The following is a 16515-nucleotide window of genomic DNA, read 5'->3' as shown; positions in this document are numbered from 1 at the left end:
TTACACAGAAAGAAATTTAGATATTAGGTCTTACAAAGTTAGAATTGCTGAAGAAAGATGTCAAGAAAGAACATAGAGAAACTGTAGATTAATTGCTAGCTTTCAAAGAGTTAGACATCACAGGGACTCTAAGTGACTAGCAGCAATGAGCACAGCTCCCAGCACTGAGACATGTGACATCCAGGCAAGCCTCTGGAGCCAAGTAGCTGGAAGGACAGTGGCAGGACTCTGCTTCCCTACAGCTTCCCTATCTTACCTGTGTCCCAGTTAGTGACATAAAAATCCAGAATAATGTGGGAAAATGATATGAGAAATTCAGGTATTAGGCTCCCAGGCCTCTATAGTACTGGGGAACATGAGAATTAGGAAATGCTTCAATATACCAACACCAAATCCAGCAAAGTACTATATAATTAATATTTCAACTACCAATGGGAGCTGTTTCACAATTTCACTTTGTCAATATTATAACATTTATGATAGTATTATAATATTTTCTGTTATTCTTATATCTCACAAGAACTCCCAGGATGCAAATATTAGTCACAAGAAATGGGGTCACATGTATTTACTTCCTCTCTCTCCTTCACTCCTCTCCTCTCCCTTTCTTTCTCTTTTTTTTTTTGCCTCCTTCCATACATTTTGTGTGTATACATAAATGTAGATGTTTTATTTCAACTTCTCACTCCCTGCAAAAATGAGGCATTATTCATTTTTTTTTAGAGAGAGAGAGAGAGAGAATTTTTTTAATATTTATTTTTTTTAAGTTCTCATTGGACACAACATCTTTGTTTGTATGTGGTGCTGAGGATCCAACCTGAGCCGCACGCATGCCAGGCAAGTGCGCTACCGCTTGAGCCACATCCCCAGCCCCCATTATTCACTTTTAGTTGATGGAAACTTTAGGTTCATAAAAATTAGGATAAAGCTCAAATTTAGATTCATTTTTAGGTCTGCCTTATTCCAAAGCCTATAATATTTCGATTTGTCCTAACTTCCTCAATGCACTCTGTAAATATGATAGATTTTTAGAGAAGAGTCTGTATCTCATTAATTATTTGTCTGTGTGGAATTTGCCCTGTGTTTCAGGTTTAGTACAGACAGAGTAACTAAGTTTTTGGCCCATCTACTCATAGAGATAAAGCCCCTTACATATTGTAGGGGAGCCTTTCAGTGTTAGTGACTTAGGATTCAGACTATCTCATTGCTTGCATGTAAGAATTGGATGAAAATTTTCTTATACTAAAAAATAAATTCCAGAAAATTCATTTGGGATTTGTTGTCCACAGGCAGTCTTCCTTGTCTTTTTAACAAGGGCAGGAAAGCACAGTTCTGATTAAATGTAAGTATTTCTGTTCTATGAGTTCTTTCCATGATAAAAAAATCCAACAAGTTGAAATATTTACTGGGCAAGTATCATATATGAAATATTTTTCATAAATTCACATTAATCAAAGTGTTTGAATATTTACAATATATGAACACCTTCTATCATGCTTGCAAACATTTCTGCACTATAAAACATGTCATATTATCACACTGAAATTTATACTGTTTTTCCTCTCCTTCTGTCTTTGGGTAAGCAGTTTTATTTCATTTCCTTAGGAACTCCAAATTGAGAAATATTAATTCTTCAATATGTCTTCTATGAATAGACCTATATCGAGAATAATCCACTGATAGCTAATGAAAGATCCCTCCACAAACTGCAGATAGCGATAAATTCTGCCTAGGGAGTTTATGTAACTTCAGATTGTACAATAATTTTTCTTACCATTTGATAAATTGCTTACGCATTCTATTTTAGTTCACATCTCTACTCATTTTATATACTTCATATGAAAAATTTCCAATAAAATATTTCAAAGGACAATTTTTTTTCCAAAAGCACTACACATATAGTTAAAATAAATAACTAATTTTACAATTGACAAAATACAGATGTTTATAGCAATCACTTCAAAATTAATTAATACTTTATTATTGAATGAGAGTTTTGTAAGAAACTGTACCATCTCCTATCCTGAGAATTATCAATGCCTTTTTCTATTGATTTGGACATATTGCCCTGAAAGGTATCTGTGGATACTCTTATCCTTAGAAAATTCTTTATAGTATTTAAACTGTCTCCATGGAAATTTTTGTAAGATGTCAACCCTGAATACCACATTTTGAACATTTTAACAGGCAACTGTGCTGTTAATATGCATGTGTGTGTGGCAGTCACTCATGCAAAGATTTTTTAAATTTTTCTATCAAGTTTTTCATGACCATTAATGATGAAAATTATATTTTGAAATATTTCAACTTTATTCTTTCCAACTATAGTACCCTCCAAATATTTTGATACTAAGGAGTAGAGGTTTCCTTTCATCGGGTGATGAGAAGCCCGCTAACTATGAAAATCTATAAACCAAGAGTCAAGCAGGCTCCTCTTTAATGGAAAGAAGCTCTTCCTCTTGGAACTGAGCCAATGCCTACTGCAGAGAGTTGTATAAGGTACTGAGGGAAACATTTCATTGTAAGAGGCTGAACTCAGGACCCCTTTTAATATATGTTACCTCTTATTATGGCAGAAATTTAGTTGGTTGTGTCAAAATGAAACTGTCAGTGTCTCCCCTGAAAGTTTTTAGTGGTTGTAGTGACAGATTACGCACTGGACATGAATGAAATGGGTCTCTATTTAAAGTGACACTATGAATTCACTCTCATCAGATTCATCAATTGTAATTCACTTACATCCTTTTGCAGTGTTCAATCTGTCTCTCATCTGTTTCAATTGTTTCCTTTTCTACCAATATGCTTTTCAATTAGTTGCACAGAGCAATAACAGGAGTGACATGGTAAGAGTGAACTGTGGTCTGCCAACAAGCTTCCATAGGTTCCCTGTACAGTTGAATAAACTCCATATCCTCAACTTGAAATCTGGATTTACTAATAGGTTGACAGAAAAAGCCTCTTCTCAAAAATTAATTAGAGCTCTGTTGAACTACATGAATTTAATACAGTTCAGTTGGTATTTGATAGAATGTACTAGTTCGGAGGTGGTAGAGGTATTTACTCCATTCTATTTCCATCTGCTGATAGGTCTAGTATAAATTTACATTGCATTTACATCACACATCTGGAAGTGAACCTGGCCTCTAAAACCCTACCCTACAGTTGCTATGCTGTGTTCACTTGATTTTCTTTGAATTTCACAAGCACCACACACAATTTATTTCTAACATTGCAAAATTCAATGAAGGTGCCTAGATTTAATTTATTTCTAGTATTCACAGATATCTCAGAAGTAGAAATTTAATATGGAGTCAGATTAATTAAAATACTTCCATCATTAAGAGTTAAGGAAAAATGCTTTATGTACAGAAAATAACACTTTCCAAGATGCTGATATTTGTAGAGATAATACAAATTATTATTTTTTAATTTTGTACACAATATCTATTCTGAGGCCATTCTCGTTGTAACAAAATGTCTTAACATTTTTATAATATGTACCAATTTTTAAGAAATTCACTTTTTCCATGGTTTGGGGGTTACACTGTTAGTGACTTTCTGTTCCCTTCCAAATCCTTTCTCTTCCCTTGTTTTCTAATTTTTTTAAGAAGAAAAATTATGATTGTTTTTTTTCCACAAACTTAAGAATACCTAGTACAGTTAGGTGCTTGAATCAGGATAGTAAATTAAGATGATTTAACAGATGAATTAAAGGCAGAGAAGTGCAAAGTTTTCTGCAATGACCTGCTGAAATTTGGATGTTACTAAGTAGAAAGTAAAATTCAATGTACTAGACCCTGATACTCTGACCTAGAAACACCCTCAAACTCTGATTTAGTTTCTTTTCTTCTTTTACCCCAAATCCCAAGCTTACAGATACTGAAAATATAGAATAAGCTGAGAAAAATATCCTCCAACATGTTGAATCAATTACTGTGAATTAAACTGACAGATTAGAGGACAGCTGTGACATCTTAGCAATTGAAACTAATATTGTCATTATTTTATAAATAATTAGAAAACAAGTATAGATCATTATAAATGAAGAATAAAATGACCACCTTCTTGGATTATCATAATTATTATAATTAATACTTATAATAACAATAAGTATCATAAGTATTATAGTTAATTAACACAGAGTGGATTTAATTTGAGATATTTATTGGTCCCCATATCTGTTTTAAAGGACTATTATTAAGTCACACAACAGTCAACTGTTCTCATAATATGTATAATTCATATTTAATGATTTTTGTTGATCATTATATATGTAAGAAAGTGAAATTTCTGCACCAACAGTATGGAAGTCATTTCCCTTTAGGAGAAACCCTCCTTGTGGTGGAGATGACTCAACCTCTCTTGGATAATGACTTCCTGTTTATTTTACTTAATGGCAGTCTTCAAACTGATACACATCATAAAAAACACAAAGTATATCCACTAACACACTGCACATTGAGGAAAATATCACAAAGTAGGAGGCTATTCCAGAGTATTGCTTTTATTACTGTAATTTTTCTGTAATTTTACACTATTTTGTATACTTGCTATGCTCATGTCAAACTAAAATCAAATAAAAACAAAATGTTTTACCATTTTACTTTTACATTTTTAGAATATTGATAGTATTTATGTTTACGACACCTTTAAAATGTTTACAATTCAAAGATAAAACATACTTAATTTGAGTGCATAACATATTAAGCTTTATTCATTTTGAAGCAACTCTATAAATGAGAAGCTATATAAATGGGCCACAAGGGCTTTATGGTTTTGATTTCCTTCAGCATTCTTTTTAGTTTTAAATACAGTTGAACACAAAGAAAACAGTACCTGCTTTCTGAAATAGGGTCCAAATTATTCTGTTGAACAAGGAACTGGTTTCTGTAAAGTAATCCTTCTGTAGGGATCATGCAGAAATCATGCTTTGTAGATCTTGAATGGCATTAAATGGCAATCTTTTAAGAACACCTGTTTAAAAATGAGATTATTGTGATTAAAATGGCCCCTTTTCATTTTTTTCTTTATTGACCAAAACCACGTTTTATTAAATATTTCATATCAGTTCTATTTAGTTAAACAGGCAATCACTATTCTTTTTTTTTGCCTATACAAATACTTATAGATTTATTTTTTTCCATATTTGTGTTGAATAAAATATATAAGAATATCACTGTAAGCATTCATAAATTACAATAGCTTCATATATTTAACATATTAATACATACCTTCATTTTCATCTCTTCTTGTCTTCATAATTATTTTAAAATAATCCCATGCTGTCCTTAGCATGTGTAACTTTATTCTATTATTCATTTCATTTAAAAGTTTTAAAATGTGTAGTATTCCTTCATAAAAGCTTACAAGTTATTCACATTTTAAAATGTCTTGCGAACTGTTAGTGCCTGTTCTCTGGTGACCGGTAAAATTTACATATGTGAGCCACTTCTGTTTTCTTTAATATTAACAAAATTCATTGTTCCATGAAATTAACCATTCAATGAAAATTGTACTTGAATAGAATTTATTCTTTGATAGATTTGTAAATGTTCCAGTATAAAAAACAGAGCATAACCACACACACACACACACACACACACACACACACAACACACACACACAAACATATGTCAAATAACTAAACTGGAATCGAAATTTTGTAATATTTCATTAATGACTGAAGGTCCTGGACTTGAATTCCATATTAAGATTATACCAAGAGTCAGGGAAATCTCAGGTGTATATTTAATAAGATTGAAAAAAGTATTTAAATTCTGCATAGTCCACACCAAGATCATTGATAATATGACTATACCTTATATTAGTTGGAACCACGGGAAACTTTCATTTCCCTGACACTAAGGTGTTAGCAATTTCATATGAGTCAACATCAGATATATTTTTTAACCCTGGCTTTTATTTCTGATATCAAATCCAAATCCAAATTGGAGTACACAATTGACTTTTTAAAAGTGACACTGAAAGTTAAATCTTTTTTGAGGATTACTCTGTGTACAAAATCATGTGAGAAAACAGGTAACGTATCCTGATGTCTTAACAATCAAGCTGGTGTCATTTTTGTCGAGACTAGAAGCAAAAGGACTATGAATTGCTTTCCTTGTTCTTCCATCTCTTTCCTCCTTCAATCTTTATTTTATTTTATTTTTTCTTCTTTCTCAACATTTTAGGAATTATAAATTTCTACTCTGTGGCTTAGCACACAAAATTTAAAAAGAAAAAGAAATGCAAGTGTGTGTGTGTGTGTGTGTGTATTCTTTTTCCTTTTTCTTTTCCTTTTTTTTTTAATTTACAAACTTTGGTAGGCAGAGAGTGACTTAAGAGAACAGCAATATTTGACTTTAGATTTGAAGAGTTGTGTTTCTCTCTGTTTGGGGTATCATTAGGAAGAAGTCTTTGGAAGTCAGAATTTGTTCTCCCATTGTTATCACTGCTTCTTACAATTACAAAGTGCATCCCCTTTCTCTCTGTTGGGAATATTGAGGAATTTAAAAGAGGTACTTAATACTTAAATGAGCTTCCCAACATGTTCAGTACATACTGAGCATGTAATAAATATCAACAATTATTATTATCCCACTTTAATTATTAATATAGCAAAAGAAGAAATTATTGTGAAAAGTGTTAACAGTAGTGATTGTTATCATTTACCACCTCCCTCCCCAAAGAAACAAAATCTCTCAGTTTTGTCTTATTAATAAGCTCATGGCTGTTTTTAAGAGAGCTTGTTGTGGTATAGAAATTACTCAATTGGAGTCCAAGTCAAATTTCTTCAGGTTTCTGACACAAATTTACTATATATCATAAGTAAATTATTTATAATTTCTGGGGATAATGATTTCTGATCCTATGCCTACTAAAATATTATAATAAAAATCTTAATAAACAGAGTTTTACATATGTCAGTATGTCAGTTGTTATATCTCAAGTTACATGTTATGAAAGATTATGAACTTTGGCATTCTATACTTTTTTTCTCTATTCCTTTTAAATCACATTCAATTTTACTCTAATACCTTAAGAACTTTTACTTGGGGACTTACTCAAAAAAAGGTGAGTCACCCCATTATTCACAACTCTGCTTCACTCACTTTCAGTCAACATTAATTTATCTTGGATGGCTTTGGTGAAACTTAAAAAAAATCTAATATGGATTTTACTTTACATAAAGAAACATAAGTCCTTACATTCATCTTGAATTTATAAAAGACATCCAACCACACTATATTTTTTACTTTTCCACATTCCTAAATGATTCTATTTAAAATTATCTCCAATGTATGTCTTCTTTTTTTTGTAATTGTTTCTCTTTTATTAGATTTGAAAAACATTTTGGCCTTATTCCAGGGTGATCATCTTTAATAGAATCTGTTCATAATTTTCTATTCTTAATGTATGGGTGACTAGGGAAATGAATACCTTCAAAAGCCTTATAACTAAGCCTTGAATTGTTATTCACTATGTACTGACAACAGTGACTCCAAGAACAGCTCTGCTATTTCAAATGGCCACACACACTTTCTCAACATCACAACCCACTTCATCTTTTGCTGAATTCTATTCTTACTTAGTGCAACCCAATTCTACAGACAAGATACCCTATACTTGCTTTGTTTTTATATCTCACATTAAATTCCACTTATTGTTATCTACCTTTCTCAATATTTTACTTTTATTTTCTTGTATCTTATCAGGCTCCTAAGTGTTGGATTCATCAATATTTGATCCTGGCCTTCTTTAATTCCTTCTCTGCTGTCTTCCTAGGCAATCCATAACTTCAATATACAACTTAAACACAGAATGCTTTCAAATTTATTTTAAGATTTTCCTGCTTGTTTTTCTCAGTGTCATGACAAGATTAACATGTCTAAACATGAAACCCAGAACTGTGTCTGCTTTCCTTTGTGACCCCTCATTATAGCAGCCACAATAATCACCTCACTGCCAGGAGTCTTCAGTCTGTGAGTGATTCTACCATCTCCCTAGCTTTGTAAGACACAAATCTTAAAGCCATTCCTAACATCTCATTTTTTCTCACCCACAAATTCTATTATTTTTTTCAAAATCATGTTTATTTGACCTGTATGTCTATCTCAGATCTGTTTCTTCTCCGTTTTTTTTTTTGTTTGTTTGTTTAAATTAGTTTTTTCCCCCCTTACAGGTGGCAATGAATTTCTCTGCCTGAATTCTATTGCTGTTTTCCTTTACAGTTTAGTTTTATTTATCTGTAGCCAAAATGCAATTAAAATAGCAAATCAGAAAACATACTTAATATGGGGGCTTTTTTCCTGTTTCTGGACTTTATGCATCCCACTGAGTCTAATAGTACACACATAATGTCTTGAATCTCTATTATGTGCTATGAACTATGTTGATCATTGGAAATTCAAAAGTAAACAAGATGAGGACCTTGACCATAAGCACGTTATGTCCCATGAGTGAGAATGATGAAGAGCCAGTGCCAATGCTACAAGGTAAGTGCTCTAATAGGACACTGACTAGGTGGTGTGGGATCAAAGGGAAACCATCCAGTCCACTGCTGAGCATTTAAGGGAGGATTTCAGTAGGGAGGATTTCTAGGCTGGAGCAAGACAGGAACTTAATTAAGCACATACGTTCATAGTTATGACAAAGTAGATGAGTTGTATCAAATGCTCATGGATATTGTTTGCTGCATCAAGGAAATTTTCCAAGTTGTGAAAATTAAAAACAATCCATGTGATAAAAACCAATGATAACACTGGTTTCCTTACTTATACACAGATTAGTATCATAGTTTACAAAACACTTCCAAATACATTTGACCATTGTAGCCTTTGAATCATTGTTGCTGATTTCAAGAAGTTTTTATTTTTACAGAAAGTCTATGGCCTACAAAAGGTTATCGAAATTCATAAAAGTAGAATCCATTTTTTCTATAAAGAGAGTATAAAAATCTGTCATTTTTAAATGGATATCATTGATCTAACTCTGTGTAGGCAACTGCTCAAATATTCAACTACTGCCACATGTTCTTATTGATCGTTCAAGAATATTTAAAATTTTAACATTTAATATAAGTGTTGATTATATTGTAGTTAACCATTCATGATGTGCAGTCAATTTTTAATGATACCAGGTGTATCATCCTAATTCCAGATTAACTACATCCCACTGACATGATTTCTTCCCCACCCTGCTGCCACCTGTCTGGTACCAAACCTGCTCAACTGTGGAAACTGACAGCTGGTTCTTCAAGGGGGAGTGATGGGAGCAGGAGTCAGGTGAAAATGGCTCATTAGCAATGAAATGGAAAAAATTTGCAGAGTTCCCTGTGGACGTTTTGGAAGATGTGTTTCTCTCTTCAATTGCCCAATTGAGATTTAAATGAAAAAATGCATTTAATTCTTAAAAGTTTTTGAAATTCTTGTGAGATGACACCATCATATTTAATCAATTTATTTATAGTTTCTCCGGTGAGGATTTCATTTTAACATAAACCACAATATAAATGCTGAAAAAAAAATTGGCTTGCTGAGCTTGTTCAGGAATGGTGCACTAGGAAAAATCCTAAAATTGGGAGTTGGCATACTGAATTCTATTCACTCATTAGCTATATAAAATTCCTTGTTCCCTCATGTTTTCTGGACCTCCAACTACAATTGAAGAAAACAAAATTTAACAGCCAAAAGTACTTGAATTACTTATAATTGTATAATTTTTCTCTCCTTCTCAGGTTTTTTCCTTGGGTTTTATTTACTTAAAGTTATCAATAGAATCTTACCTCCCTCAAATATGTCTATTACATATGTGGGCACTTAAATTGTTTAAAAGATACTTTCCTTGCATATACAGAATGTTTAAAATACCGAAAAGACCAAGTTTTATACTTGGGGTTTAAAATAGGGTATTTTCAGAAAAGTGCAAAGGCAAACCTATTATTATGAAATAAAAATACATACTTTTTGTAAAGAACTTTCCACCTGCCAAAAAACTATTTTTGATTGAAACACTCATAGGAAGTTTTGTCATAGTAAGTTGTTACAGAGTATCCCCTAAGTGTGCTCAAACTATGGAAAGTTAGTTTTGTTTGAGACATTTTTCTCATTTCTAAGATAAAAAACTGTAGAAATATAAAAATGATAAAAAATTTTAATATACAAAAATAGCTGTGAGTGCTTTGTGGGTCCTGACAGCATCTGTAGGTAGTGGTGTCTTTCTTTTAGGATGTCCAAATGTTAGCAGCGCGCTGATATAACAAGAATAACCCTGAACACATCAAGACAGGCTGGCAAAGCTCCCAAAATAAACTTTTATACAACTGCTCTCACCAGTTATGTCTTTTGAACTCCTTTCTCACATCTATGCACTTGTCTCCTGACCTTCCTCATTTCCTGATAGCCTGAAGCTCTGCCATTAGTAGCAGACAGTAGAAGTCATACTGTTACATCTGTCACTATTAGTTAAGAATACCATTCAACATCAAGATAACTAGAATTTTTCTTCCAGTGTCCTTTTTTGCCTCCTCAGTGAGGAGGGTCAAAAGGGCTACCTACAGCAAATAACTGAGCATAGAACTGGTTGTTGAAATATTTCATTTCAAAAAACCATGAACTCCCAGTCCAACCTTGTTACCGCCATTTGTCTCACATTTGCCACATGTGTCTTCTGTCTCGAAAAACTTTTATCTCCCTTAAACTCAATGCTATGGAGTAAAGCTGCTTTTTCACACACCACTAAAAAAAAAAAAAAAAAAAAAAAAAAAAAAATCTTCACAAAGAAGATAGCAGGTTGAAGGCAGTTTTCACAGCCTGTATTCTTTGAGAATCCTGAGAATCTTTTGAGAGCAACTAAAGCTGAAAAAGGTGATTCTTGACTTTCCACCACGGGCACTGCAGCTGTTAGCACTTCTGGTGTCAAGGTACAAATGTCACGAAGGTACTGTCAGTGAAGTAACACCCATGAAAAACAGGCTGGCAGCATGGCTGGGTGCCAGAGCCCATCATCGTTTCCTTACGCCCTGCTTGGAGCTGGACTTCTATTATCACTATTCCCTCCAATTGCTCTTAATTGAAGCAGAGGGATTTGCTCCACATCATTGGAATAAAAGGGCATTTCTTCAACTTTGCTAAAAAGTGTGATTTCAACAGTGAAGACTAATTGAGGTGCTTAGAACATTACGGTTCAGCTTTCTGAAATTCATAAATATATATGACATGAGAGAAAATGGCTCGAATTAAAATCCATTCCCCAAAGCCCACCTCAAAATCACCTGGAGAGTAGAACACATTTGAAAATTTCTTTAAATAGGTGAGAGATACACAACTTTAATAAACTTTAATGTTTATTTTCATAATTTATGAGTTTTCAGAAGATTTTCAATGTATTTTAAAATGATTTATCAATTAAATGATTTCCCAGTCATCGAGAAATTCTGGAATATTTTACAACGATCTACAGAAAATTGTGTCATACCTTGCATTTCCAATTTGATATTGGTACAATGCCATACTACCTAAGAGGCAGGAGGAAGATACCTTTTTCTAGGGATGGACTTCAGGGATTTGAACATTGACAAACTGTCTGGTCTCATCAATTAATTCATCATTTGCAGTTATCATTAGCTTCAATGGTAGATATGATCATTTACTAAACAATTGTCAGCATCCTATAGAAGGATGACCTTGGAGGATAGCTTATGGATATCTTTTCAAAAGACATCTGTCATCATCAGAAAACAGCAACAGTTCCTCTGGGGGAAAAAAAAAAGTATGCTTCCTGAGTCATCTAATTAAAAGACCAAACATCATGGGCTTTACCTTCCCAAGTCCACTTTTCAAATTCACATACACACATTCCCATGAGATATACAAATATACTTGCTTCACTATCATTTGGACATTTCTATTGAAATTGTTCTTGCAAAGGTTATGAGTAAATTTCTAATTAAAAGAAATAAGGTAAGAAAAGATATCACTGGCTTGCACTGTCTTTAATGAGTTCAGCCCTCTTCATCTTCAAGTAATCAACATCAGGGTCCTGTTTATAGCATTTATCTTCCATGCTTCTAAGATCTAATCCATAAACCCACATGGACAACTTATTTTCCTATTAATCTCATGATTTTCATACCATCTCATAGCATTCACTTTTTAAATATTACCTATTTTTTTCATATGGCTTTGTCCACAGGGTGCTTTGACAAATACTAAGAAAGATAAAATAAAATACAAAACAAATTTTTGGACGCTGATTTTTTTTTATTTGAACCATCCTGATGTAGCATTTTGCTGTATTTTGTGATTATGAGTCAGATATAGATGCCAATTCTGGACCTCCTTTACCATCTTCAATACTGAAGATCACCCTGGTTCTTTTCTTACTCAGACAATGGCAGTGGTTTCTTAACAGCTTTTCTCTTCCTCTTACTCTGATTAATTTGTCCTGTCTTTGAACTATAACTGTATAGCACCACACTTATGAGCAGAGCACCCACAGGTTTCCTTCTGTCAACAAAAAATGTTCAAAATCTTTGCTTATTACCACCTATTTTTTCCAATTTCATTATCTAATAGTCCCTATGCTCATCAAACTACTTACCAAACCAAATGCTTTCATCATTCCACATTGTAGAGAGTATGCCTCACTCCACATGGATTAAACAGCAATATACACCCCACTATTTATTACTTTGCTACTCAAAGCATGCGCTGTAGAACAGCAATATAAGGATCATCTAGGCCTTTATTAGAAATGCAGAATCTTAGTTCCACCCCAGACCTACTGAATGAGGATACACCATGTTATAAAACCCTACTCTACAACAAATGTACCTCTTTCCTGAAGCCATTTGCTTTTTCATTTTACCAGAATATATTTTTATATTCCTACTGCAGTGTGAACCCTAAAGGACTATGGATATTTTTAATATCCTGACAGTTGTTGCCTGCCTCATCTTCTTTTTCTTTTCCTTTTCCTCCTCCTCCTCCTCTCCTTTTTTTCTTTCCCTACTCTCTTTTCAAAACATCCATTATTAATAAACATAGTTGGAATAGGAGTTGCTGTATTGACCCATTCCTATGGCTGTGTGCCAGTCAACTGCTTGTGTTTTTCCTTTCAATCTAGTGACCACTTGCTCTAGAGAAAGATGCATTTTTTATCTCTGCACAGGTAGTAACAACTCTCTCTGTAAACATAAAGAAATAGAAACATAAGGAAATGGAAAACTAATTACTCTACTTGATTGGCATATATTTAGATCTATTAAAATATCACACTATACCCCATAAATATGTACGATTATAACATGGTAATTAAAGTAATAAAACCCTCAAAAACCTGTCATTTGATGATGAAAGTACAACTAAACTTTACAAACAGTAAATAAATCAAAATAATTATTTGGAATATGATGCTATATGAATAACTGTACATGGTATAAAAATCCATTTTTATGAAAGAGAGGAAATAGTTTAAAATCCTTCAAGTGGAAGAATAATAGGACCTACCTTATCAATCAAGTTGTATCTGCTTAGTAATGAGATAGATTTAGAGAAATTATAAGTGGCTAAAATATTTCTGTTGTTTAAAGTACTTTACATACATTTGGTTAGCAACAAAATATTAGAGTTTTACTAATTAAATAGATTAAGGATTGTTTCGAAATTTCTGTCTTAAATTTTTATGTATGCTATACCACTGGGAAAACATATGTACCTTTGAAACTGGAATTAGTCATTTATCAAATATTTGTTGACAACCTGGATCTTTAAACTTGATTGAACTGGTCAAATGGTTTTACACCTCACATGTTTCTGTTGGAATGATTTGGGTTTAAATCTACTTTGTGACTCATGTTTCTGGATACCTTAAGGGCGGACTGTCCTAATGGAGCCTAGTATGAACTCATCATGGAATATCTTTTTGTGGATAATTTCTTTATGGGTCAAATTCTAGGGTATGAATAAAGCTGAAATTACACAAAATAATGGCATGGTGCATTTTTGCAAAGACAATTTTTATATTTAAATGTAAATTATCATCTCAACTCTTTACAAAGTTTAAATGGGTTTTATTAAATGGCCTTTATAAAATTATAAAATATACAATTACTGAATATGAACTTCATGTTAATCAATCCTTTTTGTAAAGGTGACAACATTATCTTTGACATGTATACTTTGAGGCAAAGTAAAATGTTGTAGTTCCTATATTCTATGGTAAGTTGAATTTATCAGGGAAGAAAGATATACATAAAACCCTAAATAAGTAATTTTTGTCCACTCTTTCAATAGGCAAGAATTTTTCTGATGTTCCAGATTTAACACATTTATAGCACATTTTTAGCTATCTTAATAAGTCAAGATTCTGGAATAAATAAGTGGATGAGCATGTTTTTCTTAGATATTAAAGATTCAAATTAAAAATGAATAATAAGATCACCTTTATAACCAAAGTAGTGAATATCTGTGTGAAACTGCAAATAATTCAAGCTAAAAGTGGGTCACAATGATTTACATATTTCAAGATAATTTTCTTTTACTCTGGAATCATGACCTACATTTGTTAAATTATTTGGTTGGCGTGACCTTATCTACCAACTGTTAAAGTTTATTTGTCTTATATTTGATTTCTGTTCCTTAAACTTATTATCCTAGAAAACATAATAGTGGTAGGGGGAAACAAAACAAAACAAAACAAAAAGCCTATTGATCCCTTTGGCAATGTGACATGATACCTGAGAGGAAGGCAAATCCTTCTATAGAAAATTAAGTGTAGTGGAATTCCAACTAGTTATAGATGCTCTATTTTTATCATTTCCTTTTGTGCTTTTTCTGCTAAAACAACTCTTTATGTCCAGTCTATTAATAGAATGACCATCTTTATTAAAGTATTGTTTCCTTCTCTTTTTAATAGAATACCTGCATTTACATCTCCAGGCTTCTGACTATTTTGATCATTTCATTGTTTTGGGACCTAGGATAAAACACATGATTTCTCTAAATTCTTTTCCCCCTCCTATTAGCATAAATTGAGAATAAAATAACAAAGGCTAATATTTTCTGAATTCTTAGTAAATGTTGCAAAATATTCAAAAATTTTGCTTTATTTGTAGTGTGTCTCACAGTAATCTAGTGCAAAACAGAGCTAAAGAAAGGCTATATAATTTGTCACCAGGATGCAATTTTGTGTAGGCAGACTTAGTAAAGCCATCATCTTGACTGTGAATATGTTATATTCCATTCTCCTGAATGAAAGAGAAAGGTACTACAGTAGAAACTATTAAGTATTCCACAGAAGGAAAAAATGGTATTTCCTGCAGCTTCTGCATTGTATGAAACACTATTAATTTAATGTTCACAATGACCCCACAAAGAAATAATCATTATGATCTTTAACATAAGATAAATCCTAGGCTCATAAGAGGATGTATAATTTGCCTCAACTCAAAAGACATACGGCAGTATAATTTTTCAAAACAACATATGTTGTCTTTAACCTAGTTGCTTCACATTATATCTTTTTCCTTCTCAAACAACATTGTTACTCATTTGCAATTTTTGAGGAAACAAATAATAGGTATGCTCCTGTTATATAATATTTGATTTCTTTTTGTTTATTTATTTTGTTTTTCTTCTGTTAGACTGATATAAAATATGTACTCAAGTATCTGTGGAACATTTTCTTAAATAGATTTTTTTGTACTTCATTTAAGATGAACAGGCTGATCACAGTTAAGAAGTGATTTGGTAGCCACTTGAAAATTCTTTCCTGGCTAAAAGGCAGTTGCAGTCAACAAACAGCCATCTGTTGTATTCTCTTGGGAGAGTAGGGGGGGTGGTATGGAAACCTGCAGAGAATTTGTCAAATTATATCACCAGATAGTAAATATGCCTAAGAGATAGTAGTTAGATAGCTATAGTCAGTGGAATATTGTATGCAGATGATTAAGATTAATGTTATTATTAATACAATAAAACTAGCAGGAAGGAAGAGACATAATTTCATTAATATGACTGTTATTTATTTTAAGAGACTTTTTCCAAGTTTTTCATTCCAAAAATTAGTGAAAATTTATTAGAATAAAAAGCTACAGTTTAGTAAAGAATACAATCTACTTTTTAACTGCATTAAAAATACTTCAGTGATTCAAAGCAACTGGAATAAACTTCAAAATAAAATAGTTAACTATTTTTTTTAAAAAAGAGGCTTTTAAAAAAGGCCTACATTTCAAGAAACACTTGAAAATAAATTTAACATTTTGATACCTATACCTCTAGAAAAGATTAGAGTATGTTCCATTTAGTTAAAGCAAAGTACTCATGGGCAGTCTCTGACCCAAGGGACACATTCCAGAATGGCATTGTGACATGATCTTTGGACCTTCTTCATAGAAAAAGAACCACAGTTGGTGAAAATTGTTGAAAAGATAAAATGGGAAATTGTTCTAAAAGCATACAGAAAATAACTATATACTCATGAAGATCTACTAATTTGTCTATGGTACTGACCCAC

At 32.4% G+C, this 16515-nt stretch overlaps 1 protein-coding gene across 3 annotated transcripts in view; it reads right to left on the bottom strand.

Annotated features, from left to right (window-relative positions):
- Cntn5 (contactin 5) overlaps positions 1-16515 on the bottom strand; it is a 1189809-nt gene that overhangs the window by 930097 nt on the left and 243197 nt on the right. For all 3 annotated transcript variants that reach the window (XM_078046906.1, XM_040285131.2, XM_078046907.1), the window contains one exon: positions 4837-4974. The gene's annotated coding sequence lies outside the window, so the exon portion shown is untranslated. The remainder of the gene's footprint in view (positions 1-4836; positions 4975-16515) is intronic.

This window comes from Ictidomys tridecemlineatus, chromosome 4, assembly GCF_052094955.1.
Source record: "Ictidomys tridecemlineatus isolate mIctTri1 chromosome 4, mIctTri1.hap1, whole genome shotgun sequence".
Classification (NCBI taxonomy): Eukaryota; Metazoa; Chordata; class Mammalia; order Rodentia; family Sciuridae; genus Ictidomys; species Ictidomys tridecemlineatus.
Note: the sequence above shows the minus strand (reverse complement) of the source record. Positions and strands in the feature narration are given on the sequence as shown.